Source organism: Triturus cristatus, chromosome 4_1, assembly GCF_964204655.1.
Source record: "Triturus cristatus chromosome 4_1, aTriCri1.1, whole genome shotgun sequence".
Lineage (NCBI taxonomy): Eukaryota > Metazoa > Chordata > Amphibia > Caudata > Salamandridae > Triturus > Triturus cristatus.
The window spans coordinates 422901681-422921733 of record NC_140585.1 but is presented as its reverse complement, the minus strand read 5'-3'; the positions used below and the strand labels follow the sequence as shown (position 1 = coordinate 422921733).

General features: G+C 43.6%; 1 protein-coding gene across 1 annotated transcript in view; it reads left to right on the top strand.

The window, feature by feature from the left end:
- The first annotated feature begins 236 nt into the window (after positions 1 to 236).
- Positions 237 to 20053, top strand: part of LOC146855060 (dihydrofolate reductase-like) — a 198543-nt gene continuing 178726 nt past the window's right edge. The window contains exon 1 of the mRNA XM_085652544.1: positions 237 to 327. The gene's annotated coding sequence lies outside the window, so the exon portion shown is untranslated. The remainder of the gene's footprint in view (positions 328 to 20053) is intronic.

The window sequence follows — 20053 nt, the reverse complement described above, 5'->3', positions numbered from 1 at the left end:
AAGATGAGAGAAACACGGAGAATGCATTGGATATGGCATTTTGAAAAGGCCGTATGACTTGCCTCCCCACACCGTGGTGCGGCGGGGACACAAGCGCCCCTTAAGTCCTTCTGTGCACGAATCCCAGCCCCATGCAGGGGCCTGCCCCCTGCTCAGACAGCGAGGTTTTTGTTTTAATTGTCAGGGCTGTATTAGACATGCAGGTCACGTGGCAAGGAGGACCCGGGCGTTTAAGTTCCGCCGGGGACAGGTCCTTCCAGTTCCAGATCTGCGAGCAGCCTGCGCTGACCGGCATTTCTGTGTTTGGACCCAGACTTGGAGTGTCAGGTGAGAAAATATTCTGAGATCTGTAATGTTTTTATGCTGTGCAGACTAAACTAGAGAAAGTGACTCGTTTTGCCCCAGTTTGCTGCTGTGCTTCTCCGGCACAGTTCTGAAACATTTGCCTGTAACAAACTTGCACTAATGCAAGCTGTTTTACTAGGTTGGAAAATTAAAATGAATTGAGGTTGTGTTGCATGTCGTATGTGAAATGGAGGATTTCGCAGTTAATGAACTGTTTGCAAATATTCACATCTAGATCACGGTGACAATCTATCCATCTCCAAACGCACTTCATTTCCATGCAGAGGATGGCAGTGACCCCAGCTCACTCGGCGCCTAGTTACCATGATGACGGTTCAAGAGCGAACGCGCTTGGGCTGATTTTACTGCTGCGAATGTATGCCATGAAATAAATAAAAAATGGAGGAAAAAAAACGAGTGCGACCCTTTCTCCGAGATGTGGGTCTCCGGCTACCGCCTGGTTAAGAGAAAGAGAGCAGGCACTTCAAAAAAAGACGAAACAGACAAAGGGATACATTGATGAGGAAAGCGCGCATTGTAGTTGGGCAGCCAGTTTCAGCCCGGTATTGCGTGAGCGAGGGAGAGCAGCTCCGAGCCATGATCACTATGGCCCACTGTGCTGGTGCAGACAAGCAACCTAACACAAACCTTTGCTACGCAGTGCAACCGTGTGTCCGTGGCATAGTTTTTGTAGTGGAACGGTAATCCTTCCAGTACAAAAACGCTATGATTGGACCTTTTTTAAATTTATATTTTTAACATTTCTCACTTTGGATATGTGCTGTAAGGTTCCACGCACACAACCAGTGACTGAAATATTTTGAGAAATTTAAAAATGTCTTCCATTTACCACCTGTTTCCAGGAGGTGTTATTTTTTACACACAGCCAACAATCTTTGTAGATCTAACTTGGGGAGGGGATGTGGTCCGTCGGCTAGACTGCCGACTTTGGTGCCGGAAACCAGGGCTCGAGCCTCGGGCTCGCGACCACATCATGTGATTCTGGGCAAATCACTTAATCTCCCTGTGCCTGAATGTGTAAATACGGTGCTTGTGTAAAGCGCTCCAATACCCTCGGGTGGAGTTCGCGCTATATAAATATGCAACAAAAAAACAAAAAACTCTACATCAGAAACCATATGTGGTAGTTTAGTGTGGGAACACCCGAGTATCACCATGGCAAGCCCCCTTGATTTAAAGTCGCACACACCATTGCAAAGTGCTATTTGCACAACATTTAGGGAAGGAAACATTCCCCTGCAAAACATTTTTAGTGTTGAAAAGTAAATACGTCATCAATACTTTATGTTGCGTTTAGTCACTAAATGTGGCTTTGCAGCAGTTCAAAGTGTTTGTAAACCTGTCTCAAAATTTGTCATCATTGATTTCTTTTACATGAGGCCCATGCAGCTTTTTATTGAACCTTGTATTACCTTTAAATATACAGTCAAACATATGATATTCAAATATGCAGTTTTTGATAGTATTTACACATTTAAAAATGCAGTGAAGGCTCTGAGAGCTATGATACAAGTACCACTGCTTTGATGTTCAGATTTGGGTATTTGCATAGCACGAATATTCCAAGAGTGACAGGTTACTTTAGAGACCCAAAGCCATTGTTAGCATTCAGAATTGTTTATGTAGAGAGTGAGGTGGGATTCTAAAGCCAGCACATCGAAAGATGTTCATCTGGAGCTTTATTGAAGCATTGCGTCTTCAGCTCTTTCCACAGTCAGAGGCGGTTCTGATGGCTCTATGGATATGTTTCCAGATGCCGAGTGCAGAGATGCAGAAAACCTTTTCCCTTTGTCTTTTTTAGGTCTGGTGTTACTCAATACCTTTTGATTTTGCTACAATTATATCTATGATATGCTTACTAATACAGGCTCTTAGCCAGCCTCAGCCTCTTCATCCTTTGGTTTGTTGAGTCATTCACACTTCCCCCCACCTCTGGCTCACCTCAATGTGAGTACCATCATTCTGCCCTTTCACAAAGGGCAGAGCCACACAAAGTAGGTTCCATCAGTACTAGGCACTGCTATGGCAAAGTGTGCTTTGAGAGGCCAAACAATATTTGTATTTTTAGCCAATATTTATTTTTTTATATTGGCAAGGGCCTGACAGCTCCTCAGGACACAGTTTTACTAACACCACAACACAAAAAACATTCACAAAGATAAAAGGTTGGCAGTCAACACCAGAACTATTGGCTTTCACAGTGCTTGTCTTTCTTACATTTCTTCATCTTTAGTTTTGCTGTACTGGCTGCTTCGCATAAAAGTAATAACGTTCATCTGACTTTAATTTAAACCAATGTGAAAGTAGCAAATTTAGCAAACATTTACACAGTTTCATAGCTCTTACTGTTTTAGTAGGAGCAAATTCCAGTTTGTGTTAATTGGAGGCGCTTCAATGGCATCACAAATGCACCTCTTTAATATCTTGTGCCGGAGTAGCTTCCAGTGAGCAGTTGTGGTAACATAAAACCTTAAAATTGTTGTTGATAGCTCCTTTCAGTTTGATCGAAAATGCTGCTCTCTAAACAAGAGCGTATAAATACCACTATACAATGATATTATGATGGAGCTATGGGGTGGAGTAACACATGAAACATGAGTGCGGAAAGGAAAAGAATCATAGATTCAGAGAAAGGATGGATAGAAATGAAAGTACTGGTAGATAAAATGATGGATTGATGACTTAAGAGAAATAAGGATGAATTGATGGATGCATGAAAGAAGGAAGAATTGAAAAAGAAAACGGAAAGGATGATGGATGGATGATTGATGGATGGATTATAAAATACAGAAGGTTGGAGAGAAAGATGGATGGGTGCATGGATGGAAAATGACAGGAAAGCATGAAAGAATTTATAGGTGGGTGGTTTGAAGGAAAAGCCATAGAGAAGGGTGATTAGAAAGAAGGAAGAAAAGTAAAAGAGCAAAAAAGGTAGCAACAAGGGAGGAAAGAAAGGGTGAAAGACAGACACGGACAGAAGGATGAGCAAAAGTAGGAAGGAAGGAAAGTTGTAAGAGAGATGGAAAGAATGAAGACAGCAGGAAAGAAATAAGAAAGAAAAATATAAAGAAGAGGAAAAAAGGGCAAAGAGAGAGAATAGATGGGGTGAAAGGTGGAAACCGCTGGAAACAAGAAGATGGAAGAAGAAATTTAATATAAAATAGAAGGCAAGAACATTGGAAGACATATTGCAATGAAGATGTGAGAAAGACTGAAAGGTGGTCCTGGGGTGAAAAAGCCTTTATCTTACACACAATCATTAGCTGGATGGCTAAAAACAGTAGGTAGCCCTGAATAAGTCTGATTAGCTTCACTAATTCTGATAGAGAATTTGTGGAAATATTTTTGTTTGTTTGCCAATTTCTTTGAGAATTGAGGTGTAAATTGCAACATTTGACCATATTGAGATCTATTCCTAAACTGCATTTTGTAGTACATGATTAGTACAACAATGGTACCACTCATGTACTACAAAATGCTATTCACTAATCTGTGTTACTCCCCCAATCCTATCTTTTCTGTGCAGAGAGCTCCACCACATGTGCAAATATCTCTGCACATGTTGCTGTCTGTTATAGTAGCAAACGTGGGCAGGACATGTGAGGTGGCGGGAAAGTTGGTATACTTACACCTAAAAGGGACGGGTTTAGGGAATGATATGGAGGGGTTTTGGGAGTGACATGCAAATACAGCCACCCACCCACAAAACAGTAAACCTAGTACTATTCACAAACTAACTTCTAAAGTCTCTACAGCCAAAAAGGTCCCAAAACAGTAGTAAATGTACTCCAACCCAACCTTGAAGTAAGTCATAAGTCTAGCACCACACATGTCCCCTCACTAGTACTCCAACACAATCACATAGAAAACAATAGAGGCAGGGACTGTAATACTGCATAATTTCCAGCATTTATCGTTACGTCTGTTATGTGAAATGGGCGAAACTATGCCATTTCAGGACACATCCTTAGCCTAGTCTTTTCTCATGGACTGACTACCAAAGATCAGATTAGTTGTAGCAACCTCATAGTTAGGCCATTACTTGGTTAAATTCATGATGGAAACGGGTTGAATACATCAGAGAATCAATGCTTAGTGGATACCCAATCCAGCCCTGTGTAATTTCAGTTGAAAAGATCCCGTACCAAGGTTTTTAGAAGGCTTCATTTGAACTAACACCATTTATATAATGGTACCAATCCAGAATTCCTCCTCAACACCCTATGGCTCACTAAGACACTCAAGACAAAAATTCCCAATTCAAAGCTAATAGGCAGAGAAAAAAGCTTCTCACTGGGCCAAATAATTCCTAAGAGTAGTAAATCATGTTAGGAAAATCTCTTCTTCCAGTGAGAGCGTCTATCTAAAAAGACCTTTATGTAACTCTTATTTGCAGTAACACAGTACAACATGTGGTTTCATAAACATACTATTCAATTCAATCACGATTTAAAAAAACAGTTTATTATGGAAAGAAAAATATCGTATTACATATTCAGTCAAATACCATATATGGCCTTCCTCCCACTATAGGTTACAATCTAATCATAAAAACGTTAAAAAACAATAAACAAACAGTCGACGCGGCGTTTCGGTGTTTAGTTCAATGTTTTCACCTTCTTCAGGACAAAGAGTTTTCACAAAATCTAAACATAAAAAGTATAGAGAGTATGTGTAAAACATAAATCAAGAAACCTAACATGTACTGTGTGTTCTATAAAACATTTTTACATTGTGATATATATATATTATCATCTCGTTCATTATTGACACTAGTTCATAATATCTCAATCGTTTTTTGGTTCTCATTACTTAAAAAGTTCTATTATTATACACTACCACAGGTTCTTATAATACAGGACCCTGACATTACACCACATAATTTAATAAAACTGAGAACATAGATCTGCTCTTCAGATACTATTATTCCATATAATCAATTCTTGGAATAACAAATGCTAGATCTAAACACAACTCTTACTAAAATTTCTATTAGTAGTGCTTTTTTCATACCTTAATTGTGCAATAGATTATGTTTATTCAATTGCATAATCTTGTGGAGGCACCTGTCTCACCACCGTTAGGGCCTCAATATAGGGTACTCTAGATAATAAGAGAAAGAAATATATACAGTGTATTCTCAATATATGTTGATTATACATCTCCCATTGAATTTAATAAAGGTGCTTGTACCTATTAGAATGTAGTTCTTTTCTTGATATCCGTTAACGCCACCGTATTGTATTTTCAGGTGGAGAAATGTTATCAATTCAAATTCCTTTATATGAGGGATTCTATAGGAGAAAGAAATATTTATGGATCTATTACATTTTGAAATAGCTAAATAAGTATGAAATGTATATTAAATCAAGCTCACCTATTCGAATGACATGACCATCAGAGCAGGCACTTTATTCTTTATCACCATGGCTTTTTAGAATTGCTTATATTATTAAGTACTCATCATGGTACTGTGTTTTAGCTCTGAAAAAACAAAATTCTTAACAAAAAACTCTTCTGGAATAATAATCTTAGCTCTGCAGAGAAAACAGCCCTTAACAATTTAGAAAACCGCAAGGACCTGACTATCAAACCAGGAGATAAGGGAGGTAGTAACATAGTAATGGAGACGGAAGATTATAATACTAGGATGCTTTCCCTTTTAAATAACACCTCTCATTACCAAAAATCAAGTAAGGAAGAGTGGAATGTTCTCACTGATAAAGTAATGAGACTTCTTGATTTTGCCAAAGATGATGACATTTTGTGTCCTGATGAATATAACTTTCTAAAAAATACTAATCCAAAGGTGCCAGCAATATATGGCTTACCTAAAGTCCATAAAGACCTCCTAAATCCTCCTATGAGGCCTATGGTCTCAAGTATTGATTCTCTGACGGAACCACTGAGTAAATATGTGGACAAATTCCTCCAACCATTAGTGGTTCGCCAGACAGCATACATCAAAGACACAGTAAGACACATTTCATACTTATTGCTATTTCAAAAATGTAATAGATCCATAAATATTTCTTTCTCCTATAGAATCCCTCATATAAAGGAATTTGAATTGATAACATTTCTCCACCTTAAAATACAATACGGTGGCGTTAACGGATATCAAGAAAAGAACTACATTCTAATAGGTACAAGCACCTTTATTAAATTCAATGGGAGATGTATAATCAACATATATTGAGAATACACTGTATATATTTCTTTCTCTTATTATCTAGAGTACCCTATATTGAGGCCCTAACGGTGGTGAGACAGGTGCCTCCACAAGATTATGCAATTGAGTAAACATAATATATTGCACAATTAACGCACTACTAATAGAAATTTTAGTAAGAGTTGTGTTTAGATCTAGCATTTGTTATTCCAAGAATTGATTATATGGAATAATAGTATCTGAAGAGCAGATCTGTGTTCTCAGTTTTATTAAATTCTGTGGTGTAATGTCAAGGTCCTGTATTATAAGAACCTGTGGTAGTGTATAATAATAGAACTTTTTAAGTAATGAGAACCAAAAAACGATTGAGATATTATGAACTAGTGTCAATAATGAATGAGATGATAATATATATATATCACTATGTAAAAATGTTTTATAGAACACACAGTACATGTTAGGTTTCTTGATTTATGTTTTACACATACTCTCTATACTTTTTATGTTTAGATTTTGTGAAAACTCTTTGTCCTGAAGAAGGTGAAAACATTGAACTAAACACCGAAACGCCGCGTCGACTGTTTTTTCATTGTTTTTTAACGTTTTTATGATTAGATTGTAACCTATAGTGGGAGGAAGGCCATATATGGTATTTGACTGAATATGTAATACGATATTCTTCTTTCCATAATAAACTGTTTTTTTAATCGTGATTGAATTGAATAGTATGTTTATGAAACCACATGTTGTACTGTGTTACTGCAAATAAGAGTTACTTAAAGGTCTTTTTAGATAGTGGCTCTCACTCGAAGAAGAGATTTTCCTAACATGATTTACTACTCTTAGGAATTATTTGGCCCAGTGAGAAGCTTTTTTCTGTGCCTATACGCTTTGATTTGGGAATTTTTGTCTTTTGTGTCCATTAATATACCTCGTCCCTATAAATACAAAGGGGTACCTCCCTTTTCTTTTTTGATTTCACCAAGACACTCAACACCGTGGCTCACTTCAACTTAAAAAACCTAAACCAAATAACAAATCCTCGACAAGTAATTTGACACAAATCTGTCTAACTTGAGAAGACAAAATCGCTCACTGGAACAACAGTGGATGAAAACAAAAAACCCTGCAAACAGAAAACTATACAGAGAAACTCACAGAAGGCCATACAGAAAGCAAATAAGTCATACTATGCAAACTGAAGCAACTAAGCCACAAACCAAACGTAAGAATTTAAAATCCATTATGAAATATTTGACCCTGAAGTTCTGAAGGAACCCCCGCCAAATTCAATCAATTTTGTGACGACCTGTTGATCTATTTTGAGAAAAAAATCTCAAAGATTCTATCAAACATCCAGGAGAATTGGGAATCCTCCCTTTTTCCTCCCATTGAAATCCCTAGTTCCCAACCACATTTCTTAACCAAACCAGCAAACAAAATAAAGGCCTCAATCCTCCCAGTGGAACAATGATCAAAAGACATCTAACCAAATCATAAATGCCTCCCTTGAGCATGTTAGAGTACCCACCATAGACTGATTCAACGGCCATCGCCGGTAACGCTCCCTTCTCTTCTCCCCCCCCACCAGATTTTATAACATCATATATATATAACATGGAGTCTCAGGCTTGTGTATAGAGCCTGGCATGAAAGAGACTCCCTATTAAAGGGGCAACTTACCATATACTGCACATCACCCTTCTTTAAACATGACAAACTAAAAGCATGCACAAAATACATAACAAAAAGCATGCAAATACTATAAATACAAAAATATACCAACTCTCCCCCTTCTTTAAACACACAACTGAAAAAAAGCAACTATTAAATGAATTGCATACACAACCTTCCAATGTCGTAGGTTTCTTAATCACCCTTCCTGACCTACTGGTTCTGATTACTTGATTCATAGCATCCTCAGATGTACTCGCATCCGCCGCTAGAACCTCCATATCCTCACCAGTCATATTTCCCTGCATACTTCATCCACACCTTGGATCTCAATTTCCCTTGTCCTGTTGCCATCACCAATGACCTCCAACCACCAATATCGCCTTACCTTCTACCTAATTTCATCTTCATCATGTAAATCTTTGACATTAGTCTGGGGGTTTACAGTAGCTAAACGATCCATATGGTAAATTGTACCATCATTCAGCTTCACCGTGTTTATCATGACTTTGACTATCTTCCTGGTGTCACCAATATGGCTCTCGCCTTTGACCACCAACCTGCCTGATTTGACTCTTACTGCATTCAATAGAGACAAAGGCTATCAGATACCATGGATTAAATATGTAAAGACACCCTGAAATGGCTGGGATTTGCAAATTATTTTGATGAGCCCATGACACTGACGCCCCAAGTTAGGGGTCATAAAGTCCGAATGCCTCCGGCGCTTAGCTTGTGCAAGGGAAGACAGCGAAATATTGAAAGTTTCAGTGAGAGCCCACATATTAACGAAGTCAGCACCAGGCTTAGAACCCTACCTGGCGTACATCTATAACAAAAATGATAGATTTTTAATGACTAGATTCAGATTGGATCTGTTGCATCATATTTTATCTGTTCCCGCAGGGTTCACAAGAGATGTTGAATCAAAGGGTCCTTGCGGCTGCGATCTGGGATCTCCGCAGGATACCCTACATTTTGGTTTTTTTTGCCCCTTTTATGAGTACCCAAGGGTATTATTTTTAAAAACTATCTTAAGAAAGAATACATTTACCCAGGTTAGGGTGGCACTCTTGTACTTGAAACTTTCTTCTGACCCTTCCACGTTGTTCTGTACCGTGAATTTTTTAAGATTAGCCGCAAAATTAAGGAAGACCAGAAATGAGATGTAGACACCTTTGTCTTAGAGGGTAGGGACGGTTGGGCCTCACAAATATAGCTGCTTTGACGAAGTTTCCATGTCTATTATCGCCTTATCATTGACCTAGCTAAGGATTTATCCAAATTATGTATGGACTGGTATATTGTTTCTAGGGTGCGTCATGATGTTTTTAAAGACTTGGTTTACGTTGTAACACCCTGTTTCATATTGGCTATAATCCTGCACTTTATAATATTATATTTTGCTGCTAACTAAGGGGTACTTGTCAACAAAGCAATTCACGTTTTTTATGTTATAATGTTATTGCTATTGCAAACTCATGTATGGCCTGGCAGATTGTTTGTGAGACGTGTCATGATGTTTACAAGGACTTGGTCCAGGTTGGAGCACCCTGTTTTAAATTGGTTAAAACCCCAGACTTTACAATACCATATCTTTGCTGCTACTTTAGAGGTACTTGCTATCAAGGCGACCAATGTTTTTTAAGTCCTAATGCTGTTGCTGTGGCAAATCTTTGATGACATGAAATATTTTAAATCTTTTAGCTATGTACAATTTGTTTTGATAATGAAATGTTTGATTTTGTTAAATGTCATGTTCTTTTGTGGATATTATTATATCCGAATAAAGATTAATTGATTGATTGACTCTTACCCATTGACCTCCCTCCAAACAAACCTCTATAACTTTGTTTCTGGATTCAAAATCAACGTTATTGTTTTCGTGTGAGGACACAATACAACGTTTGACACTTTCCACATACCAATCCACCATCCTACTTCTCTTCATCCACCAAGGATTAATTTTGTAATGAGTTGTCTCCCCCTCATCAAGCAAAATGGACTTTGCCCAACTGTCTCATGCAGTGTCATCCTGTACATCCACATGATCCTTTTCAGTTCAAATTCTCAATAACGTTCTCCTTTACTCACCAATTGTTTGATGCCTTTTATCACTCTATCAATTTTCTCAACAACAGCATTCCCCTTGGGATGATATAATGTCATATTTTTTTTTTAATACCTGCATGTTCCACAAAATGCCTAATCTTTTCCGACTTAAACTGAACTCCATTATCTGTCAACATATATGCAGAGAAATCTTCTCTAAGAAAAGCATCCTCCAAGAACCTAATGACAGTGCACGTGTCCACCTTGTCCACCACTTCCAATTCTATCCATCTAGTGAATAAATCCACCAACACAATCACATACCTGCATTTTCCATCCTTCCATGTAACAGGTCCCATAATATCTAATGCTACCTCCTCCCAGGGTAAATTGGGACTACCAATTGAAGATAAAGGCAGGTTGAGAGTCTTCAACGATTTCTCTGCATTTTCACAGTCTACGCAAGTCCTCACAAACCTTTCAATCTCAAGATCCACTTTCGGCCACCAATACAACATCTTGATGTTGCGTTTGGTCCTAGTAATACCTGAATGTCCTTTATGTCCAATAGCAATCAACTTACTCTGGAAAGGACAGAGGGGACCAACTCTTTCCCCTCCGCAAATGAATTCATCACAAGCACTTAGCTCATCTCTAAACTCCCAAAAAGTTCTCAAATCACCATCCCACTCCTTCTGCGTACCATTCCCAAGCCATTCATAATCCTGTTCTTCACTTCCATCAATGTGTCATCCTTGATACATGCCTCCATCAATTCCTCCTTCTGTATACAGTAGGAACATCCCTTGTCAAAAATACCAGCAACAGAACAGTCACTCTATGGGTCTTGGTCAAATTCCTTTAGCAGTAATGACATTCTACTAGAAAATTGGCAGTTACATTCTTGATGCCAGGTAAATATTGTACCTCATACATGAAATCCTTCAATCTCATGGATAAACGAGCAATTCTCGCTGATGCTCTGGAAAACCCTTCTGTTGTCAACAATTTAGTCAGTGGTTTGTGGTCAGAACATAACTACAATTTCCTGATCCAAATACATTAAAATCTTGTAAAGTGGGAGCATTTACAATGGCTCGTTTGGTTACATCAAACAACCACCGGCAATCTTCATTCCATTCACATTGCTGTGTTTCATTAAAGACCTAATTTGATGCATTTTGTGCAAAACATTCCCCACACATTTTGCATAAAACTTGGCTAAACCAAGAAAGCATCGTAGTTCTTTCTTATTTCTGTGGAAAGGAGCATTAACAATGGATTCCACCAACTTCATTTGGACTGATGCCAACATCAGTGATCTCATGACCCAAAAATTTGACTTTCTTTTCTGCAAATTTGCATTTTCAACTCTCACCAGCCAAAGCTTTAAGCTGAAGGATGCCCAGAACCTTTCTCATGGTAATGTTTGTTCTTAATGAACAAAGGGAAGAGAGAGAGGAGGGAACATATGCGCTCGTTCGTCTCCCCTAATCTGAGATTTAACAAACAAAGAGAACGAACTCAAGCAATGCTTTAAATAACGCAGTCATCAGGCCATCAGAAAAACAGTCTCCCTTGCAGGGACCCATAGGATTGTAGAAGAACCCTCACCAACCAACCTACTTGGTGGCATGCTTCATCATCGGGTTCCCACCTAGGAAGCTGAGTTCCTCCTAGGTGTGCTTCGATGCCTGAATACAGCGGAGCTTGTATTTTTGTTGGTGCAAGAAATTGGGTTGTTGGTGCGAGAAATTGGGTTGTTGGTTGAGTAGGGTGTTAACCCTGTTTAGATAACAGCTACAAACCCTGTCAGGGTGCACCACAAAAGTCACTAAATTAACCTGTGTTTAACCCTCTAGTAACTTGGTACAAAAGGCTGTACTTTAATTTCTTGGAAATCTGTTGCACAGTGTTTATGTCACCCGAAGAGCAGCACAAATATGCACCTGCTGGATATGTGCCTCAGTCTGGTGCAAGAGTGATGTGTGCAGTACTATGTGAATGCTATATTAGCATTATGTTTTTGGCATGTACACTCAAAAATTTGTATATGCAACAATATTTTTTGACAATTTTTTCGTCTCGCCTGTCTTTCCAGGCTCAAGGTGTTGCACACTCAGCCTTTTAATATTTTTTAACAAGAAGTATTTTTGGTGTGATGAAAGCATTGGTAATATATGAAGTTAAGGACTTGTTAAATGGTAGCGGCAGTTTCAGTCGATAACCTTTCAAGTATTGCCCGGCGGTAATCGCCTCTTACACCATTCGATGATTAACCAACAAAAGAGGTAGGCGCCGGAGACTGGAAGGCAGGAAAAAAAGTTTTATTCCGTCGGAGCAGAACACATCAAATCGGACAGCAAAGTATCGTCTCGAGGTGCTCTAACCACATCTCTGAGGCCTGGCCTCTTATACACAGGTTTATTGCTTCATTACAGGTTTATCATACATGGCACATTCTTGAGATCGCTTTGATACATGAAAGAACATCCTCAGAATCCCCGGCTCAGATCCGCTCCCACACATAGCTACAGTAGAAGTCCCCACCCCACCCACAGTAGGAGATGGCTATCACACAGCTGGACATTCCGCCAATTCCCGGGGGTGTGTGCGACTGGTCGGGTCTCAGGGGGTGGGGGGCCTTGATCTACTGTAATCCCTTTGATGTGGGGTGTTTCCCTTACAGTAGGGGCAATAAACTGCATCCGCAGGGCTAGGTGATGGCCTGGGATCGGTTCGAACAATCGGGCGCAGAGGAAGGGGGTTATCAAAGGGATGTATGACCATGTATGGGATGAAAGAAGGTGTCGGTCAGGCGTGGGATGTGGTTCCATGGCAGGGTCGCGCAGAAGGAGAGGGTTTATGGCCCATGTATGAGAGAGCGGGGGTGGCCGGCGCGCGGGGGGATGTTCCCAGCGCCAGAGGGACGCGCTGGCGATCGGCAATGAGGTCATGGTGCCTAAAATGGCCGTCGCGCGTTTTCTGCGTGTGGCGCTTGGGGAGAGACAAGATGGCGCGGATAATGTTCAGTTACGAACTAAATTTCCACAGTCCCCCCTTTTAACATATCTCGCCAGCTTGTTTAGTTCGGATCTATCCCCATAATACCACGAACTTCTACCTCGTACAGAGCTTTCATATGTTCTGCTTCAAAGTTCAGAGTCTTAGGGCAGATGCAGTTCGTGAAAAGTGAACATAAAGGTGGCAAGCATTGAATCCCCAGGCAGCATCCACACAGTACCACAATCGGTATTAGGATAAACGTAAACAACCTCCACCCCCAACTTTTAATAGTGTCCCAAAACCAACTCCCAAGCGACCATCCTTCTTGCTCCTGATGAACCTCTGCGGAAAGTCTGTGGAGGTGTTCAATCGCCTTGTAGACTGAGGGTGAGTTATCCGGTACGTAGGTACAACAGCTGGACCCAATGATGCGGCATGCTCCTCCACGATCAGCCAGAACCACGTCTAGAACGAGGCGGTTCTGAAGAGCTACCAGGCGGACGGCCTGAAGCTCAGCGGTGTTGTTGGTGAGGATGCCGGCTGTAATGTTCATTGTGGTTTCGACTGCCTGGGTTAGGTGCCGGATGGCACGGCTGTTTGCCATTGGACCCCACAGTGGAACAAGTCCCTTTACTGCATCCATGAACTGTGCTCCAGTGGAGTCGGCTTGTACAATGTCCTTTGCACGTTTCTGCCGGTGATGGTTTGCTGGAGCCACATATGTTGGAGGAAGGATAAAAGCGATGTAGCAGGTGCCTCCCCAACCTTTCGGAAGCCAGGTGTAGGCCTTAGTACCACAGACGAAGTACATATTTGGGGAGGTAACAAAGGAAGGTGGGTCAACTGAGTCCAATGTTCGGGTGATGAGACCGGAACTGTGGCCTACCGGCTGTGTTCCTAGGCCTTCGAGGCACACCAGACCTGTGATGTTGACGACGGATAGGGCCACTGTTAGGGTGGCGGCCGGTCATTTCCGGAGGTAAGAGAAGGTGGGTCTGGCTGGGTTGTTGAACACCTGCATTTCAACTCGCTCCTTGGCAGGGATGTCCATATGGAAAGAGGTGGTTGATCTCAGAGGACAAAAGGGGGCAGAGGTTTTTCCAGTTTGGTTCAGCCAGAACCCATGGTAGAAGTGCGACACAGTTTTGCCGGAAGTGGCATTGTCCTTGTAACTTTCTTGCAGGAGGATTAGCCAAGCGAGGCAGGAGCCATGGACAGAGAAGGGCGAAGGGATGAAAGGGATGGAATGTCCAGTGGCATGTGGTAGCAATCCACAGATCCAGCAGTTAGTGGCATTGGCGGCAAGGTTGTGTTGGTGGAGCAGTTGCACAAAAGAGTTATTCCAGAACTCCTTACGTCTTTCTCGGAGTTGGGGTGAAAGTGAAATCAGATGGTGTTCTTTCATGGTGGTGGGTTGGGCAGTGGTCAGCAATGTCTTATGAGCGGGTGCGTTTTCTTCCAGGATCCAGAAAGTGACCATGAGAAGGAGGCAAAGGAGAAGGGTAACAGAAAGTGCAATGGTCTTTGAGCTGTGCATTTTGTCAGTCTTTGGATTTTTGTAGTGGATCTTCGGACGTCCGGTTGTTTCCATCATCTTCATGTCGGGTGCTTCCATCACCTTCATGTCGGGTGCTTCCATCACCTTCAAGGGACTCGGTAGCGGGCAGAACCACAGACTTTGTTTAGTTTCTCTCCTGGAGGCCTTTGAGGTGACTAGGCAACCGCTCTGAGATTTCAACTTAGTTCGTGGTCTGCTTAGCCGAAGTTCCCTCCTTGCGTCGTAGGTTATACCCTTCTTTGGATGGCACAGTGGGATCTGGATATTCAGTCAATTCAAGTGTCTCTGTATTCGGGCAGCAGCTCAGGGATGGTCGGTCCTTGTCCAGAAGTTCCTCTTGGGCGGTGATGTTGTCGGTGGTCGTCAGGGTCGATGATACCTTCTTGCAGTGGTGTGCATGCAGCCAATTACGTTTCCCCTCCACTCGAAGAGCTGTTCGGGTGGTGATCAGGACTTGCAGGGGGCCCGTCCACCGGGGCTCGCGACTCTTGGTGAGCTGGAAGTTGCGCACTAGGACAAAGTCGCCGGGTTTGATGTCGTGTCCGGGGCCCCTGGAAGCATCGGGAATGGCTTGCAGCACCTGCTGATGGATAACAGACAACGTTTTAGTTAGATTGTACAGATAGTCAGACATGAGGACGTCCGGGACGTCGTGAATGGATGCTGGTTTTGGTGCTGTCCAAAGGTTCATGGGTCGCCCGAAGATGACCTCGTAGGGGGTTAAGTGGTGTTTGGTAGGAGTGAAACGCATTGATAGCAATGCTAGTGCGAGGGCGTCTGGCCATTTCAGTCCTGTGGTGGCAACTATTTTGGCTAGTTTGAGTTTCAATGTGGCATTATGTCGCTCAACCAAGCCTGCAGATTGGGGGTGGAAGACCGCATGAAATTTCTGTTTTACACCCAACCCTTTTAAGATGAGTTGGATAACTTCGGCTACGAAGTGGGGGCCGTTGTCGCTCCACAAAATTCGACAAAGGCCGTAACGGGGGAAGAATTCTTTCAGTAGTACTTTTGCGGTAGTCATAGCAGTGTTGTCGCGGGTTGGGTAGGCTTCCACCCATTTGCTGAAGGCGCACACAATGACAAGCACGTACTTCAGGGTTTGGCACCTTTCTAACTGAATGTAGTCCATCTGTAGGACCTCAAAGGGGTGACTAGGAACCCCAAACCCTCCCCGGGGCACAGCAGTTCCTTTACCAGGGTTGTGTTGGAGGCATATCAGACATTGTTGGACTAGGCGTTTAGCTGAGTCTGGGATTTTGTTGTTGTGCCAGACTTTGGAGATGAGTTCAATCATGGGGGCAGACCCTATGTGTGCGGGGGAGTGTGTCATGGTCAGCATGGGAATCAGGTATGAGTCAGGTAGCAACCATTTGTTTGTGTCTCTAGTTCGCCAGCAGCCTTCATCATCTTTCAATCCCACCCGTGCCCATTCAGTCAATTCGTGTGGTGAGCTGGCCAATTGTATGTCTCTAATGGTTTCCCTAGCATCCTTCCATTTTTCAGTTTGTGACCTGGTCACGTACATGCGTGTTGTTGACCTATTCTCGGCTGTGGTTCGGGCAGTGATGTCAGCCAGCGCATTTCCCTGTCCTATAATGTCCGTCACCTTTTTGTGTGCCTGGCATTTGATCACAGCTAGCTGTGTGGGGAGGAGGACTGCTTTGGTCAGAGCGGAGACTAGATCTCCATGTAGGATGGGTGTGCCATGGGAAGTCAGGAATCCCCTCTCCTTCCATAGGAGCCCAAAGTGGTGAACCACCCCGAAGGCGTACTGGCTGTCGGTGTAAATGTTTGCGGTTGTCCCCGCTGCTAGGATGCATGCTCATGTGAGAGCAATCAGTTCAGCCACCTGTGCGGATCGTTGTGTGATGCGGGCTGTCTCAACAACTGTTCGGGCCGTGGTGACTGCATAGGCGGCTGAGGTGGTGCCGTCGGGGAGCTTGATGCATGAGCCATCTACCCACAGCTCTCCGTCAGGATCTGGGAAGGCAGTATCTCGGAGGTCAACCCTACTCTTGGTCTGTTCGTCGGTGAGGGTCACACAGTCATGTATAGGGGACACATTGGGGTCATTGTTAGGGAGAGGTAGCAGAGTGGCTGGGTTCAGAGTGGTGCATCGTTTCAACGTGATGTGGGGTGCAAGCAGAGTTAGTTCATAACCAGTCAGTCGTGCGCTAGTCAGGTGTTGAGTCTTAGTCTGGTTCAGGAGGGTGTCAACTGCATGGGGTACTAGCACGGTGAGGGGGTTTGAAAGCACGATCCCCTCACTTTGTTGGATAGAGACGGCAGCGGCGGCTACCGCTCGAAGGCAGGCGGGCAAAGCTCTGGCTACAGGGTCAAGAGTGGCAGAGAAGTAGGCACAAGGGCGTTGCTTGGGACCTATAGACTGGGTTAGAACAGACAACGCGCATCCCTCCCTTTCGTGGGTGAAGAGAGAGAAAGGTTTAGTGTAGTCTGGGGTTCCTAGGACTGGTGCTGAGCAAAGGGCATCTCGTAATTCTTTGAAGGCGGATTGGCATTCGGGTGTCCAGGGGAGGGGGAAGGGGACATCTTTAGCCAACAGGAAAAGCAGAGGTTTTACAATAAGACTGAAGTTTGGCAACCACTGTCGACAGAAGGAGGTGAGGCCTACCAGAGACCGCACTTGCTTCTGAGTTTTGGGAACGGGGGTTTCTAGGATGGTCTGAATTCGGTCAGGTGTAAGCTTCCTCCCATCTTTGGATAGGAGGTGGCCTAGGTATGTCACTTGGGGTTGGCAGAATTGCAGCTTCTTCCTGGAGACCTTGTGACCGTTCTCCGCGAGGAAGTGGAGGAGGTGGATGGTGGCTGTGACTGCGAGCGGAGTGGTGTCGGCCGCCAAAAGAATATCATCGACATACTGTATTAACACCACTCCGTCCGGTAGTTGAACTGCATCCAGTTGTCTCTTGAGGGCCTGGCTATATATGCTGGGACTCTCAGTGTAGCCCTGTGGTGCCCTACAAAATCTGTACGAACGGGCTTTTAAGGTGAAGCCGAAAAGGTAGCGGCTGTCTGGGTGGATGGGGATGGAAAAGAATGCGTTCTTGAGGTCAATAACGGTAAAGGTAGTAGCAGTGGACGGAATCAGGGTGAGGATGGGGGTGATATCTGAGACTACGGGGTACTGAGGTATGACTACTTTGTTAACCTCTCGTAAGTCGACAATAAAGCGGTATGCTTTTTCATCTCCCTCGCCTTGCTTCTTAACAATGGGTAGGATGGGGCTGTTGCAAACATTACTAACTACTTCTTCTACCACTCCTGCATCGACTAGGGACTGGATGATTTCCACCAACGCCTTCTCGCCTTTGGGCGATATCCGATACTGTGGAAGCTTTGGGAGCACTGCGTCCGGTCTGACAGTTATGTGTACAGGGTCGATCACCATGCGTCCTACGTCTGAGTCGGTTTTAGCCCATAGATGTGTGGGTAACGTGACAAGTAGGGACAGGTCAGCATCGGTTATGGAGAACATACGTCGTGTGAGACAAGGCCTGAACAGATCTGGGTTAATCGTGCAGTATGACTCGGACTCCGTCTGGGGAACATCTGATGGTAGCCCGGAAATGTTTTAGTAAATCAAGACCCATAATGGCGTCGGGGGTGTTGGAGGAGAGCAGAAATGTCGTGTCAGTGGTGTTATTTTCCAAGTCAAAGGAGATTGGTGCGGACAAGGGATTAATGGAGGGCGTTCCATCAAAGCCTATTGAGGTTATGTGTGAGCCAGACAAGGGTGCCCTTGGGATCAGCCGTTTAGATAGCGCACTACGTGTCGCCCCAGTGTCTACCAAAAATGGAGACTTTGTGCCCAGGACCTTAGCGGTGACGTAAGGACCTTGCTGGTCAACATGGAGTTCGACTGGACCCCTCCCTTGCCCCTGGTGGTCCTATACAAAGTCATGGGTGTTTTCGTAGTCGGACTGCTGGCACTGGTTCTGTCGGGGGCGGTCGAAGGTGTTTGGTCTATATGGCCTGTCACTGGTGGTGTCGTTCGTGTACCCTCGTCCCTGTCCTCTATGTCTGGGGCTGTTTGCTATGTCTCTTGTGTCCCTATTCTTGTTCATATCCAGAAGGACCGGGCACTGGGATTTCCAGTGTCCGAACCCTTTACAGAACGCACACTGATTCTCGTCTAAGTCCCTGCGTCCAACGTAGGGTGCGGGTGCATGGTCTCTAGGGGGTGGTTTCCTAGGGGCAGTCGGTTGGTAGTTTCCCTTGGTAGGTTCCCTTCCTATGGTCACCCCTTGCAACTGTGCGATCATTACCCTTTCCTTCAGCTCCTTTTTCTTTCTCTCGGACGCCCTATCGTTCTCATTCTTTTGGTGTTCGTAGTACTGGGCCATCTGGAGGATAGCCGTGGGTTTGGAGGCTGCCCAACTACTCTCGCTGGTCTATAACTTCTGGGAGACTTCCTGTGACAGACCCTTCACATAATTCTGGACAAAGAGGTGATGTCCGGTTGCAGTGGTCATGTCCTGGCCACTATAATCGGAAAACACTGTCTCGAATTGAGAGAAGTATTCGGATACATCCTCCTGGGGTTTCTGGCGGCAAGCCGTCACTATCGACCAGTCTACTTTCCTTTCTGGGATTAGGGTCTTTAATTTCTGAACAATCTTGTCTGGGAGTTCCAATATGGCTTTTAGAGGTTTCTGTCCAGGTTCTCGCTGCTTGTCTATGGTATCGAGTTGCACCCAGGTATATCCGAACGGTTCAGCGTGGTCGACTTTCCGGATTTGCTTCCACACATCAGCCGGCAGACATAACCCGAAGAACAATTCGATATCCGCCAAGGTCATTATAGTTGAACCTAAGGCCGTACCTAGTTCTGTGTAAAAGGCAGTCGGGTTCTTCCTTAAGTCGGGTAGGGTTTTTCTAAAGGTCAGGATGTCTTGTCGGTCCCATGGCTGATAGACCCAGTTATATACAACCCTTCCCTTCGCATCTTGGTGGTTGATGTCATCGTGTGTCCCCTGACCTCGTGGGGGGACCCAGTAAGGAGCGGCTTCCTTGATGGGCATCATGGTATCAGCTTTTCCTGCCTGGGGTTCAGTCGCTATGGGGGTTTCTGTCTTGGTCGTCTGTCTGTGTTCTTTAAGATGTCGGAAGACTTCGAGTGTACGTGTGAAGAGGTCCGTCACATCGCCCTCTCCCCCTTCTCCAATATCAACCTTTCTATACAAGGTTGCTAAGCCTTCGGG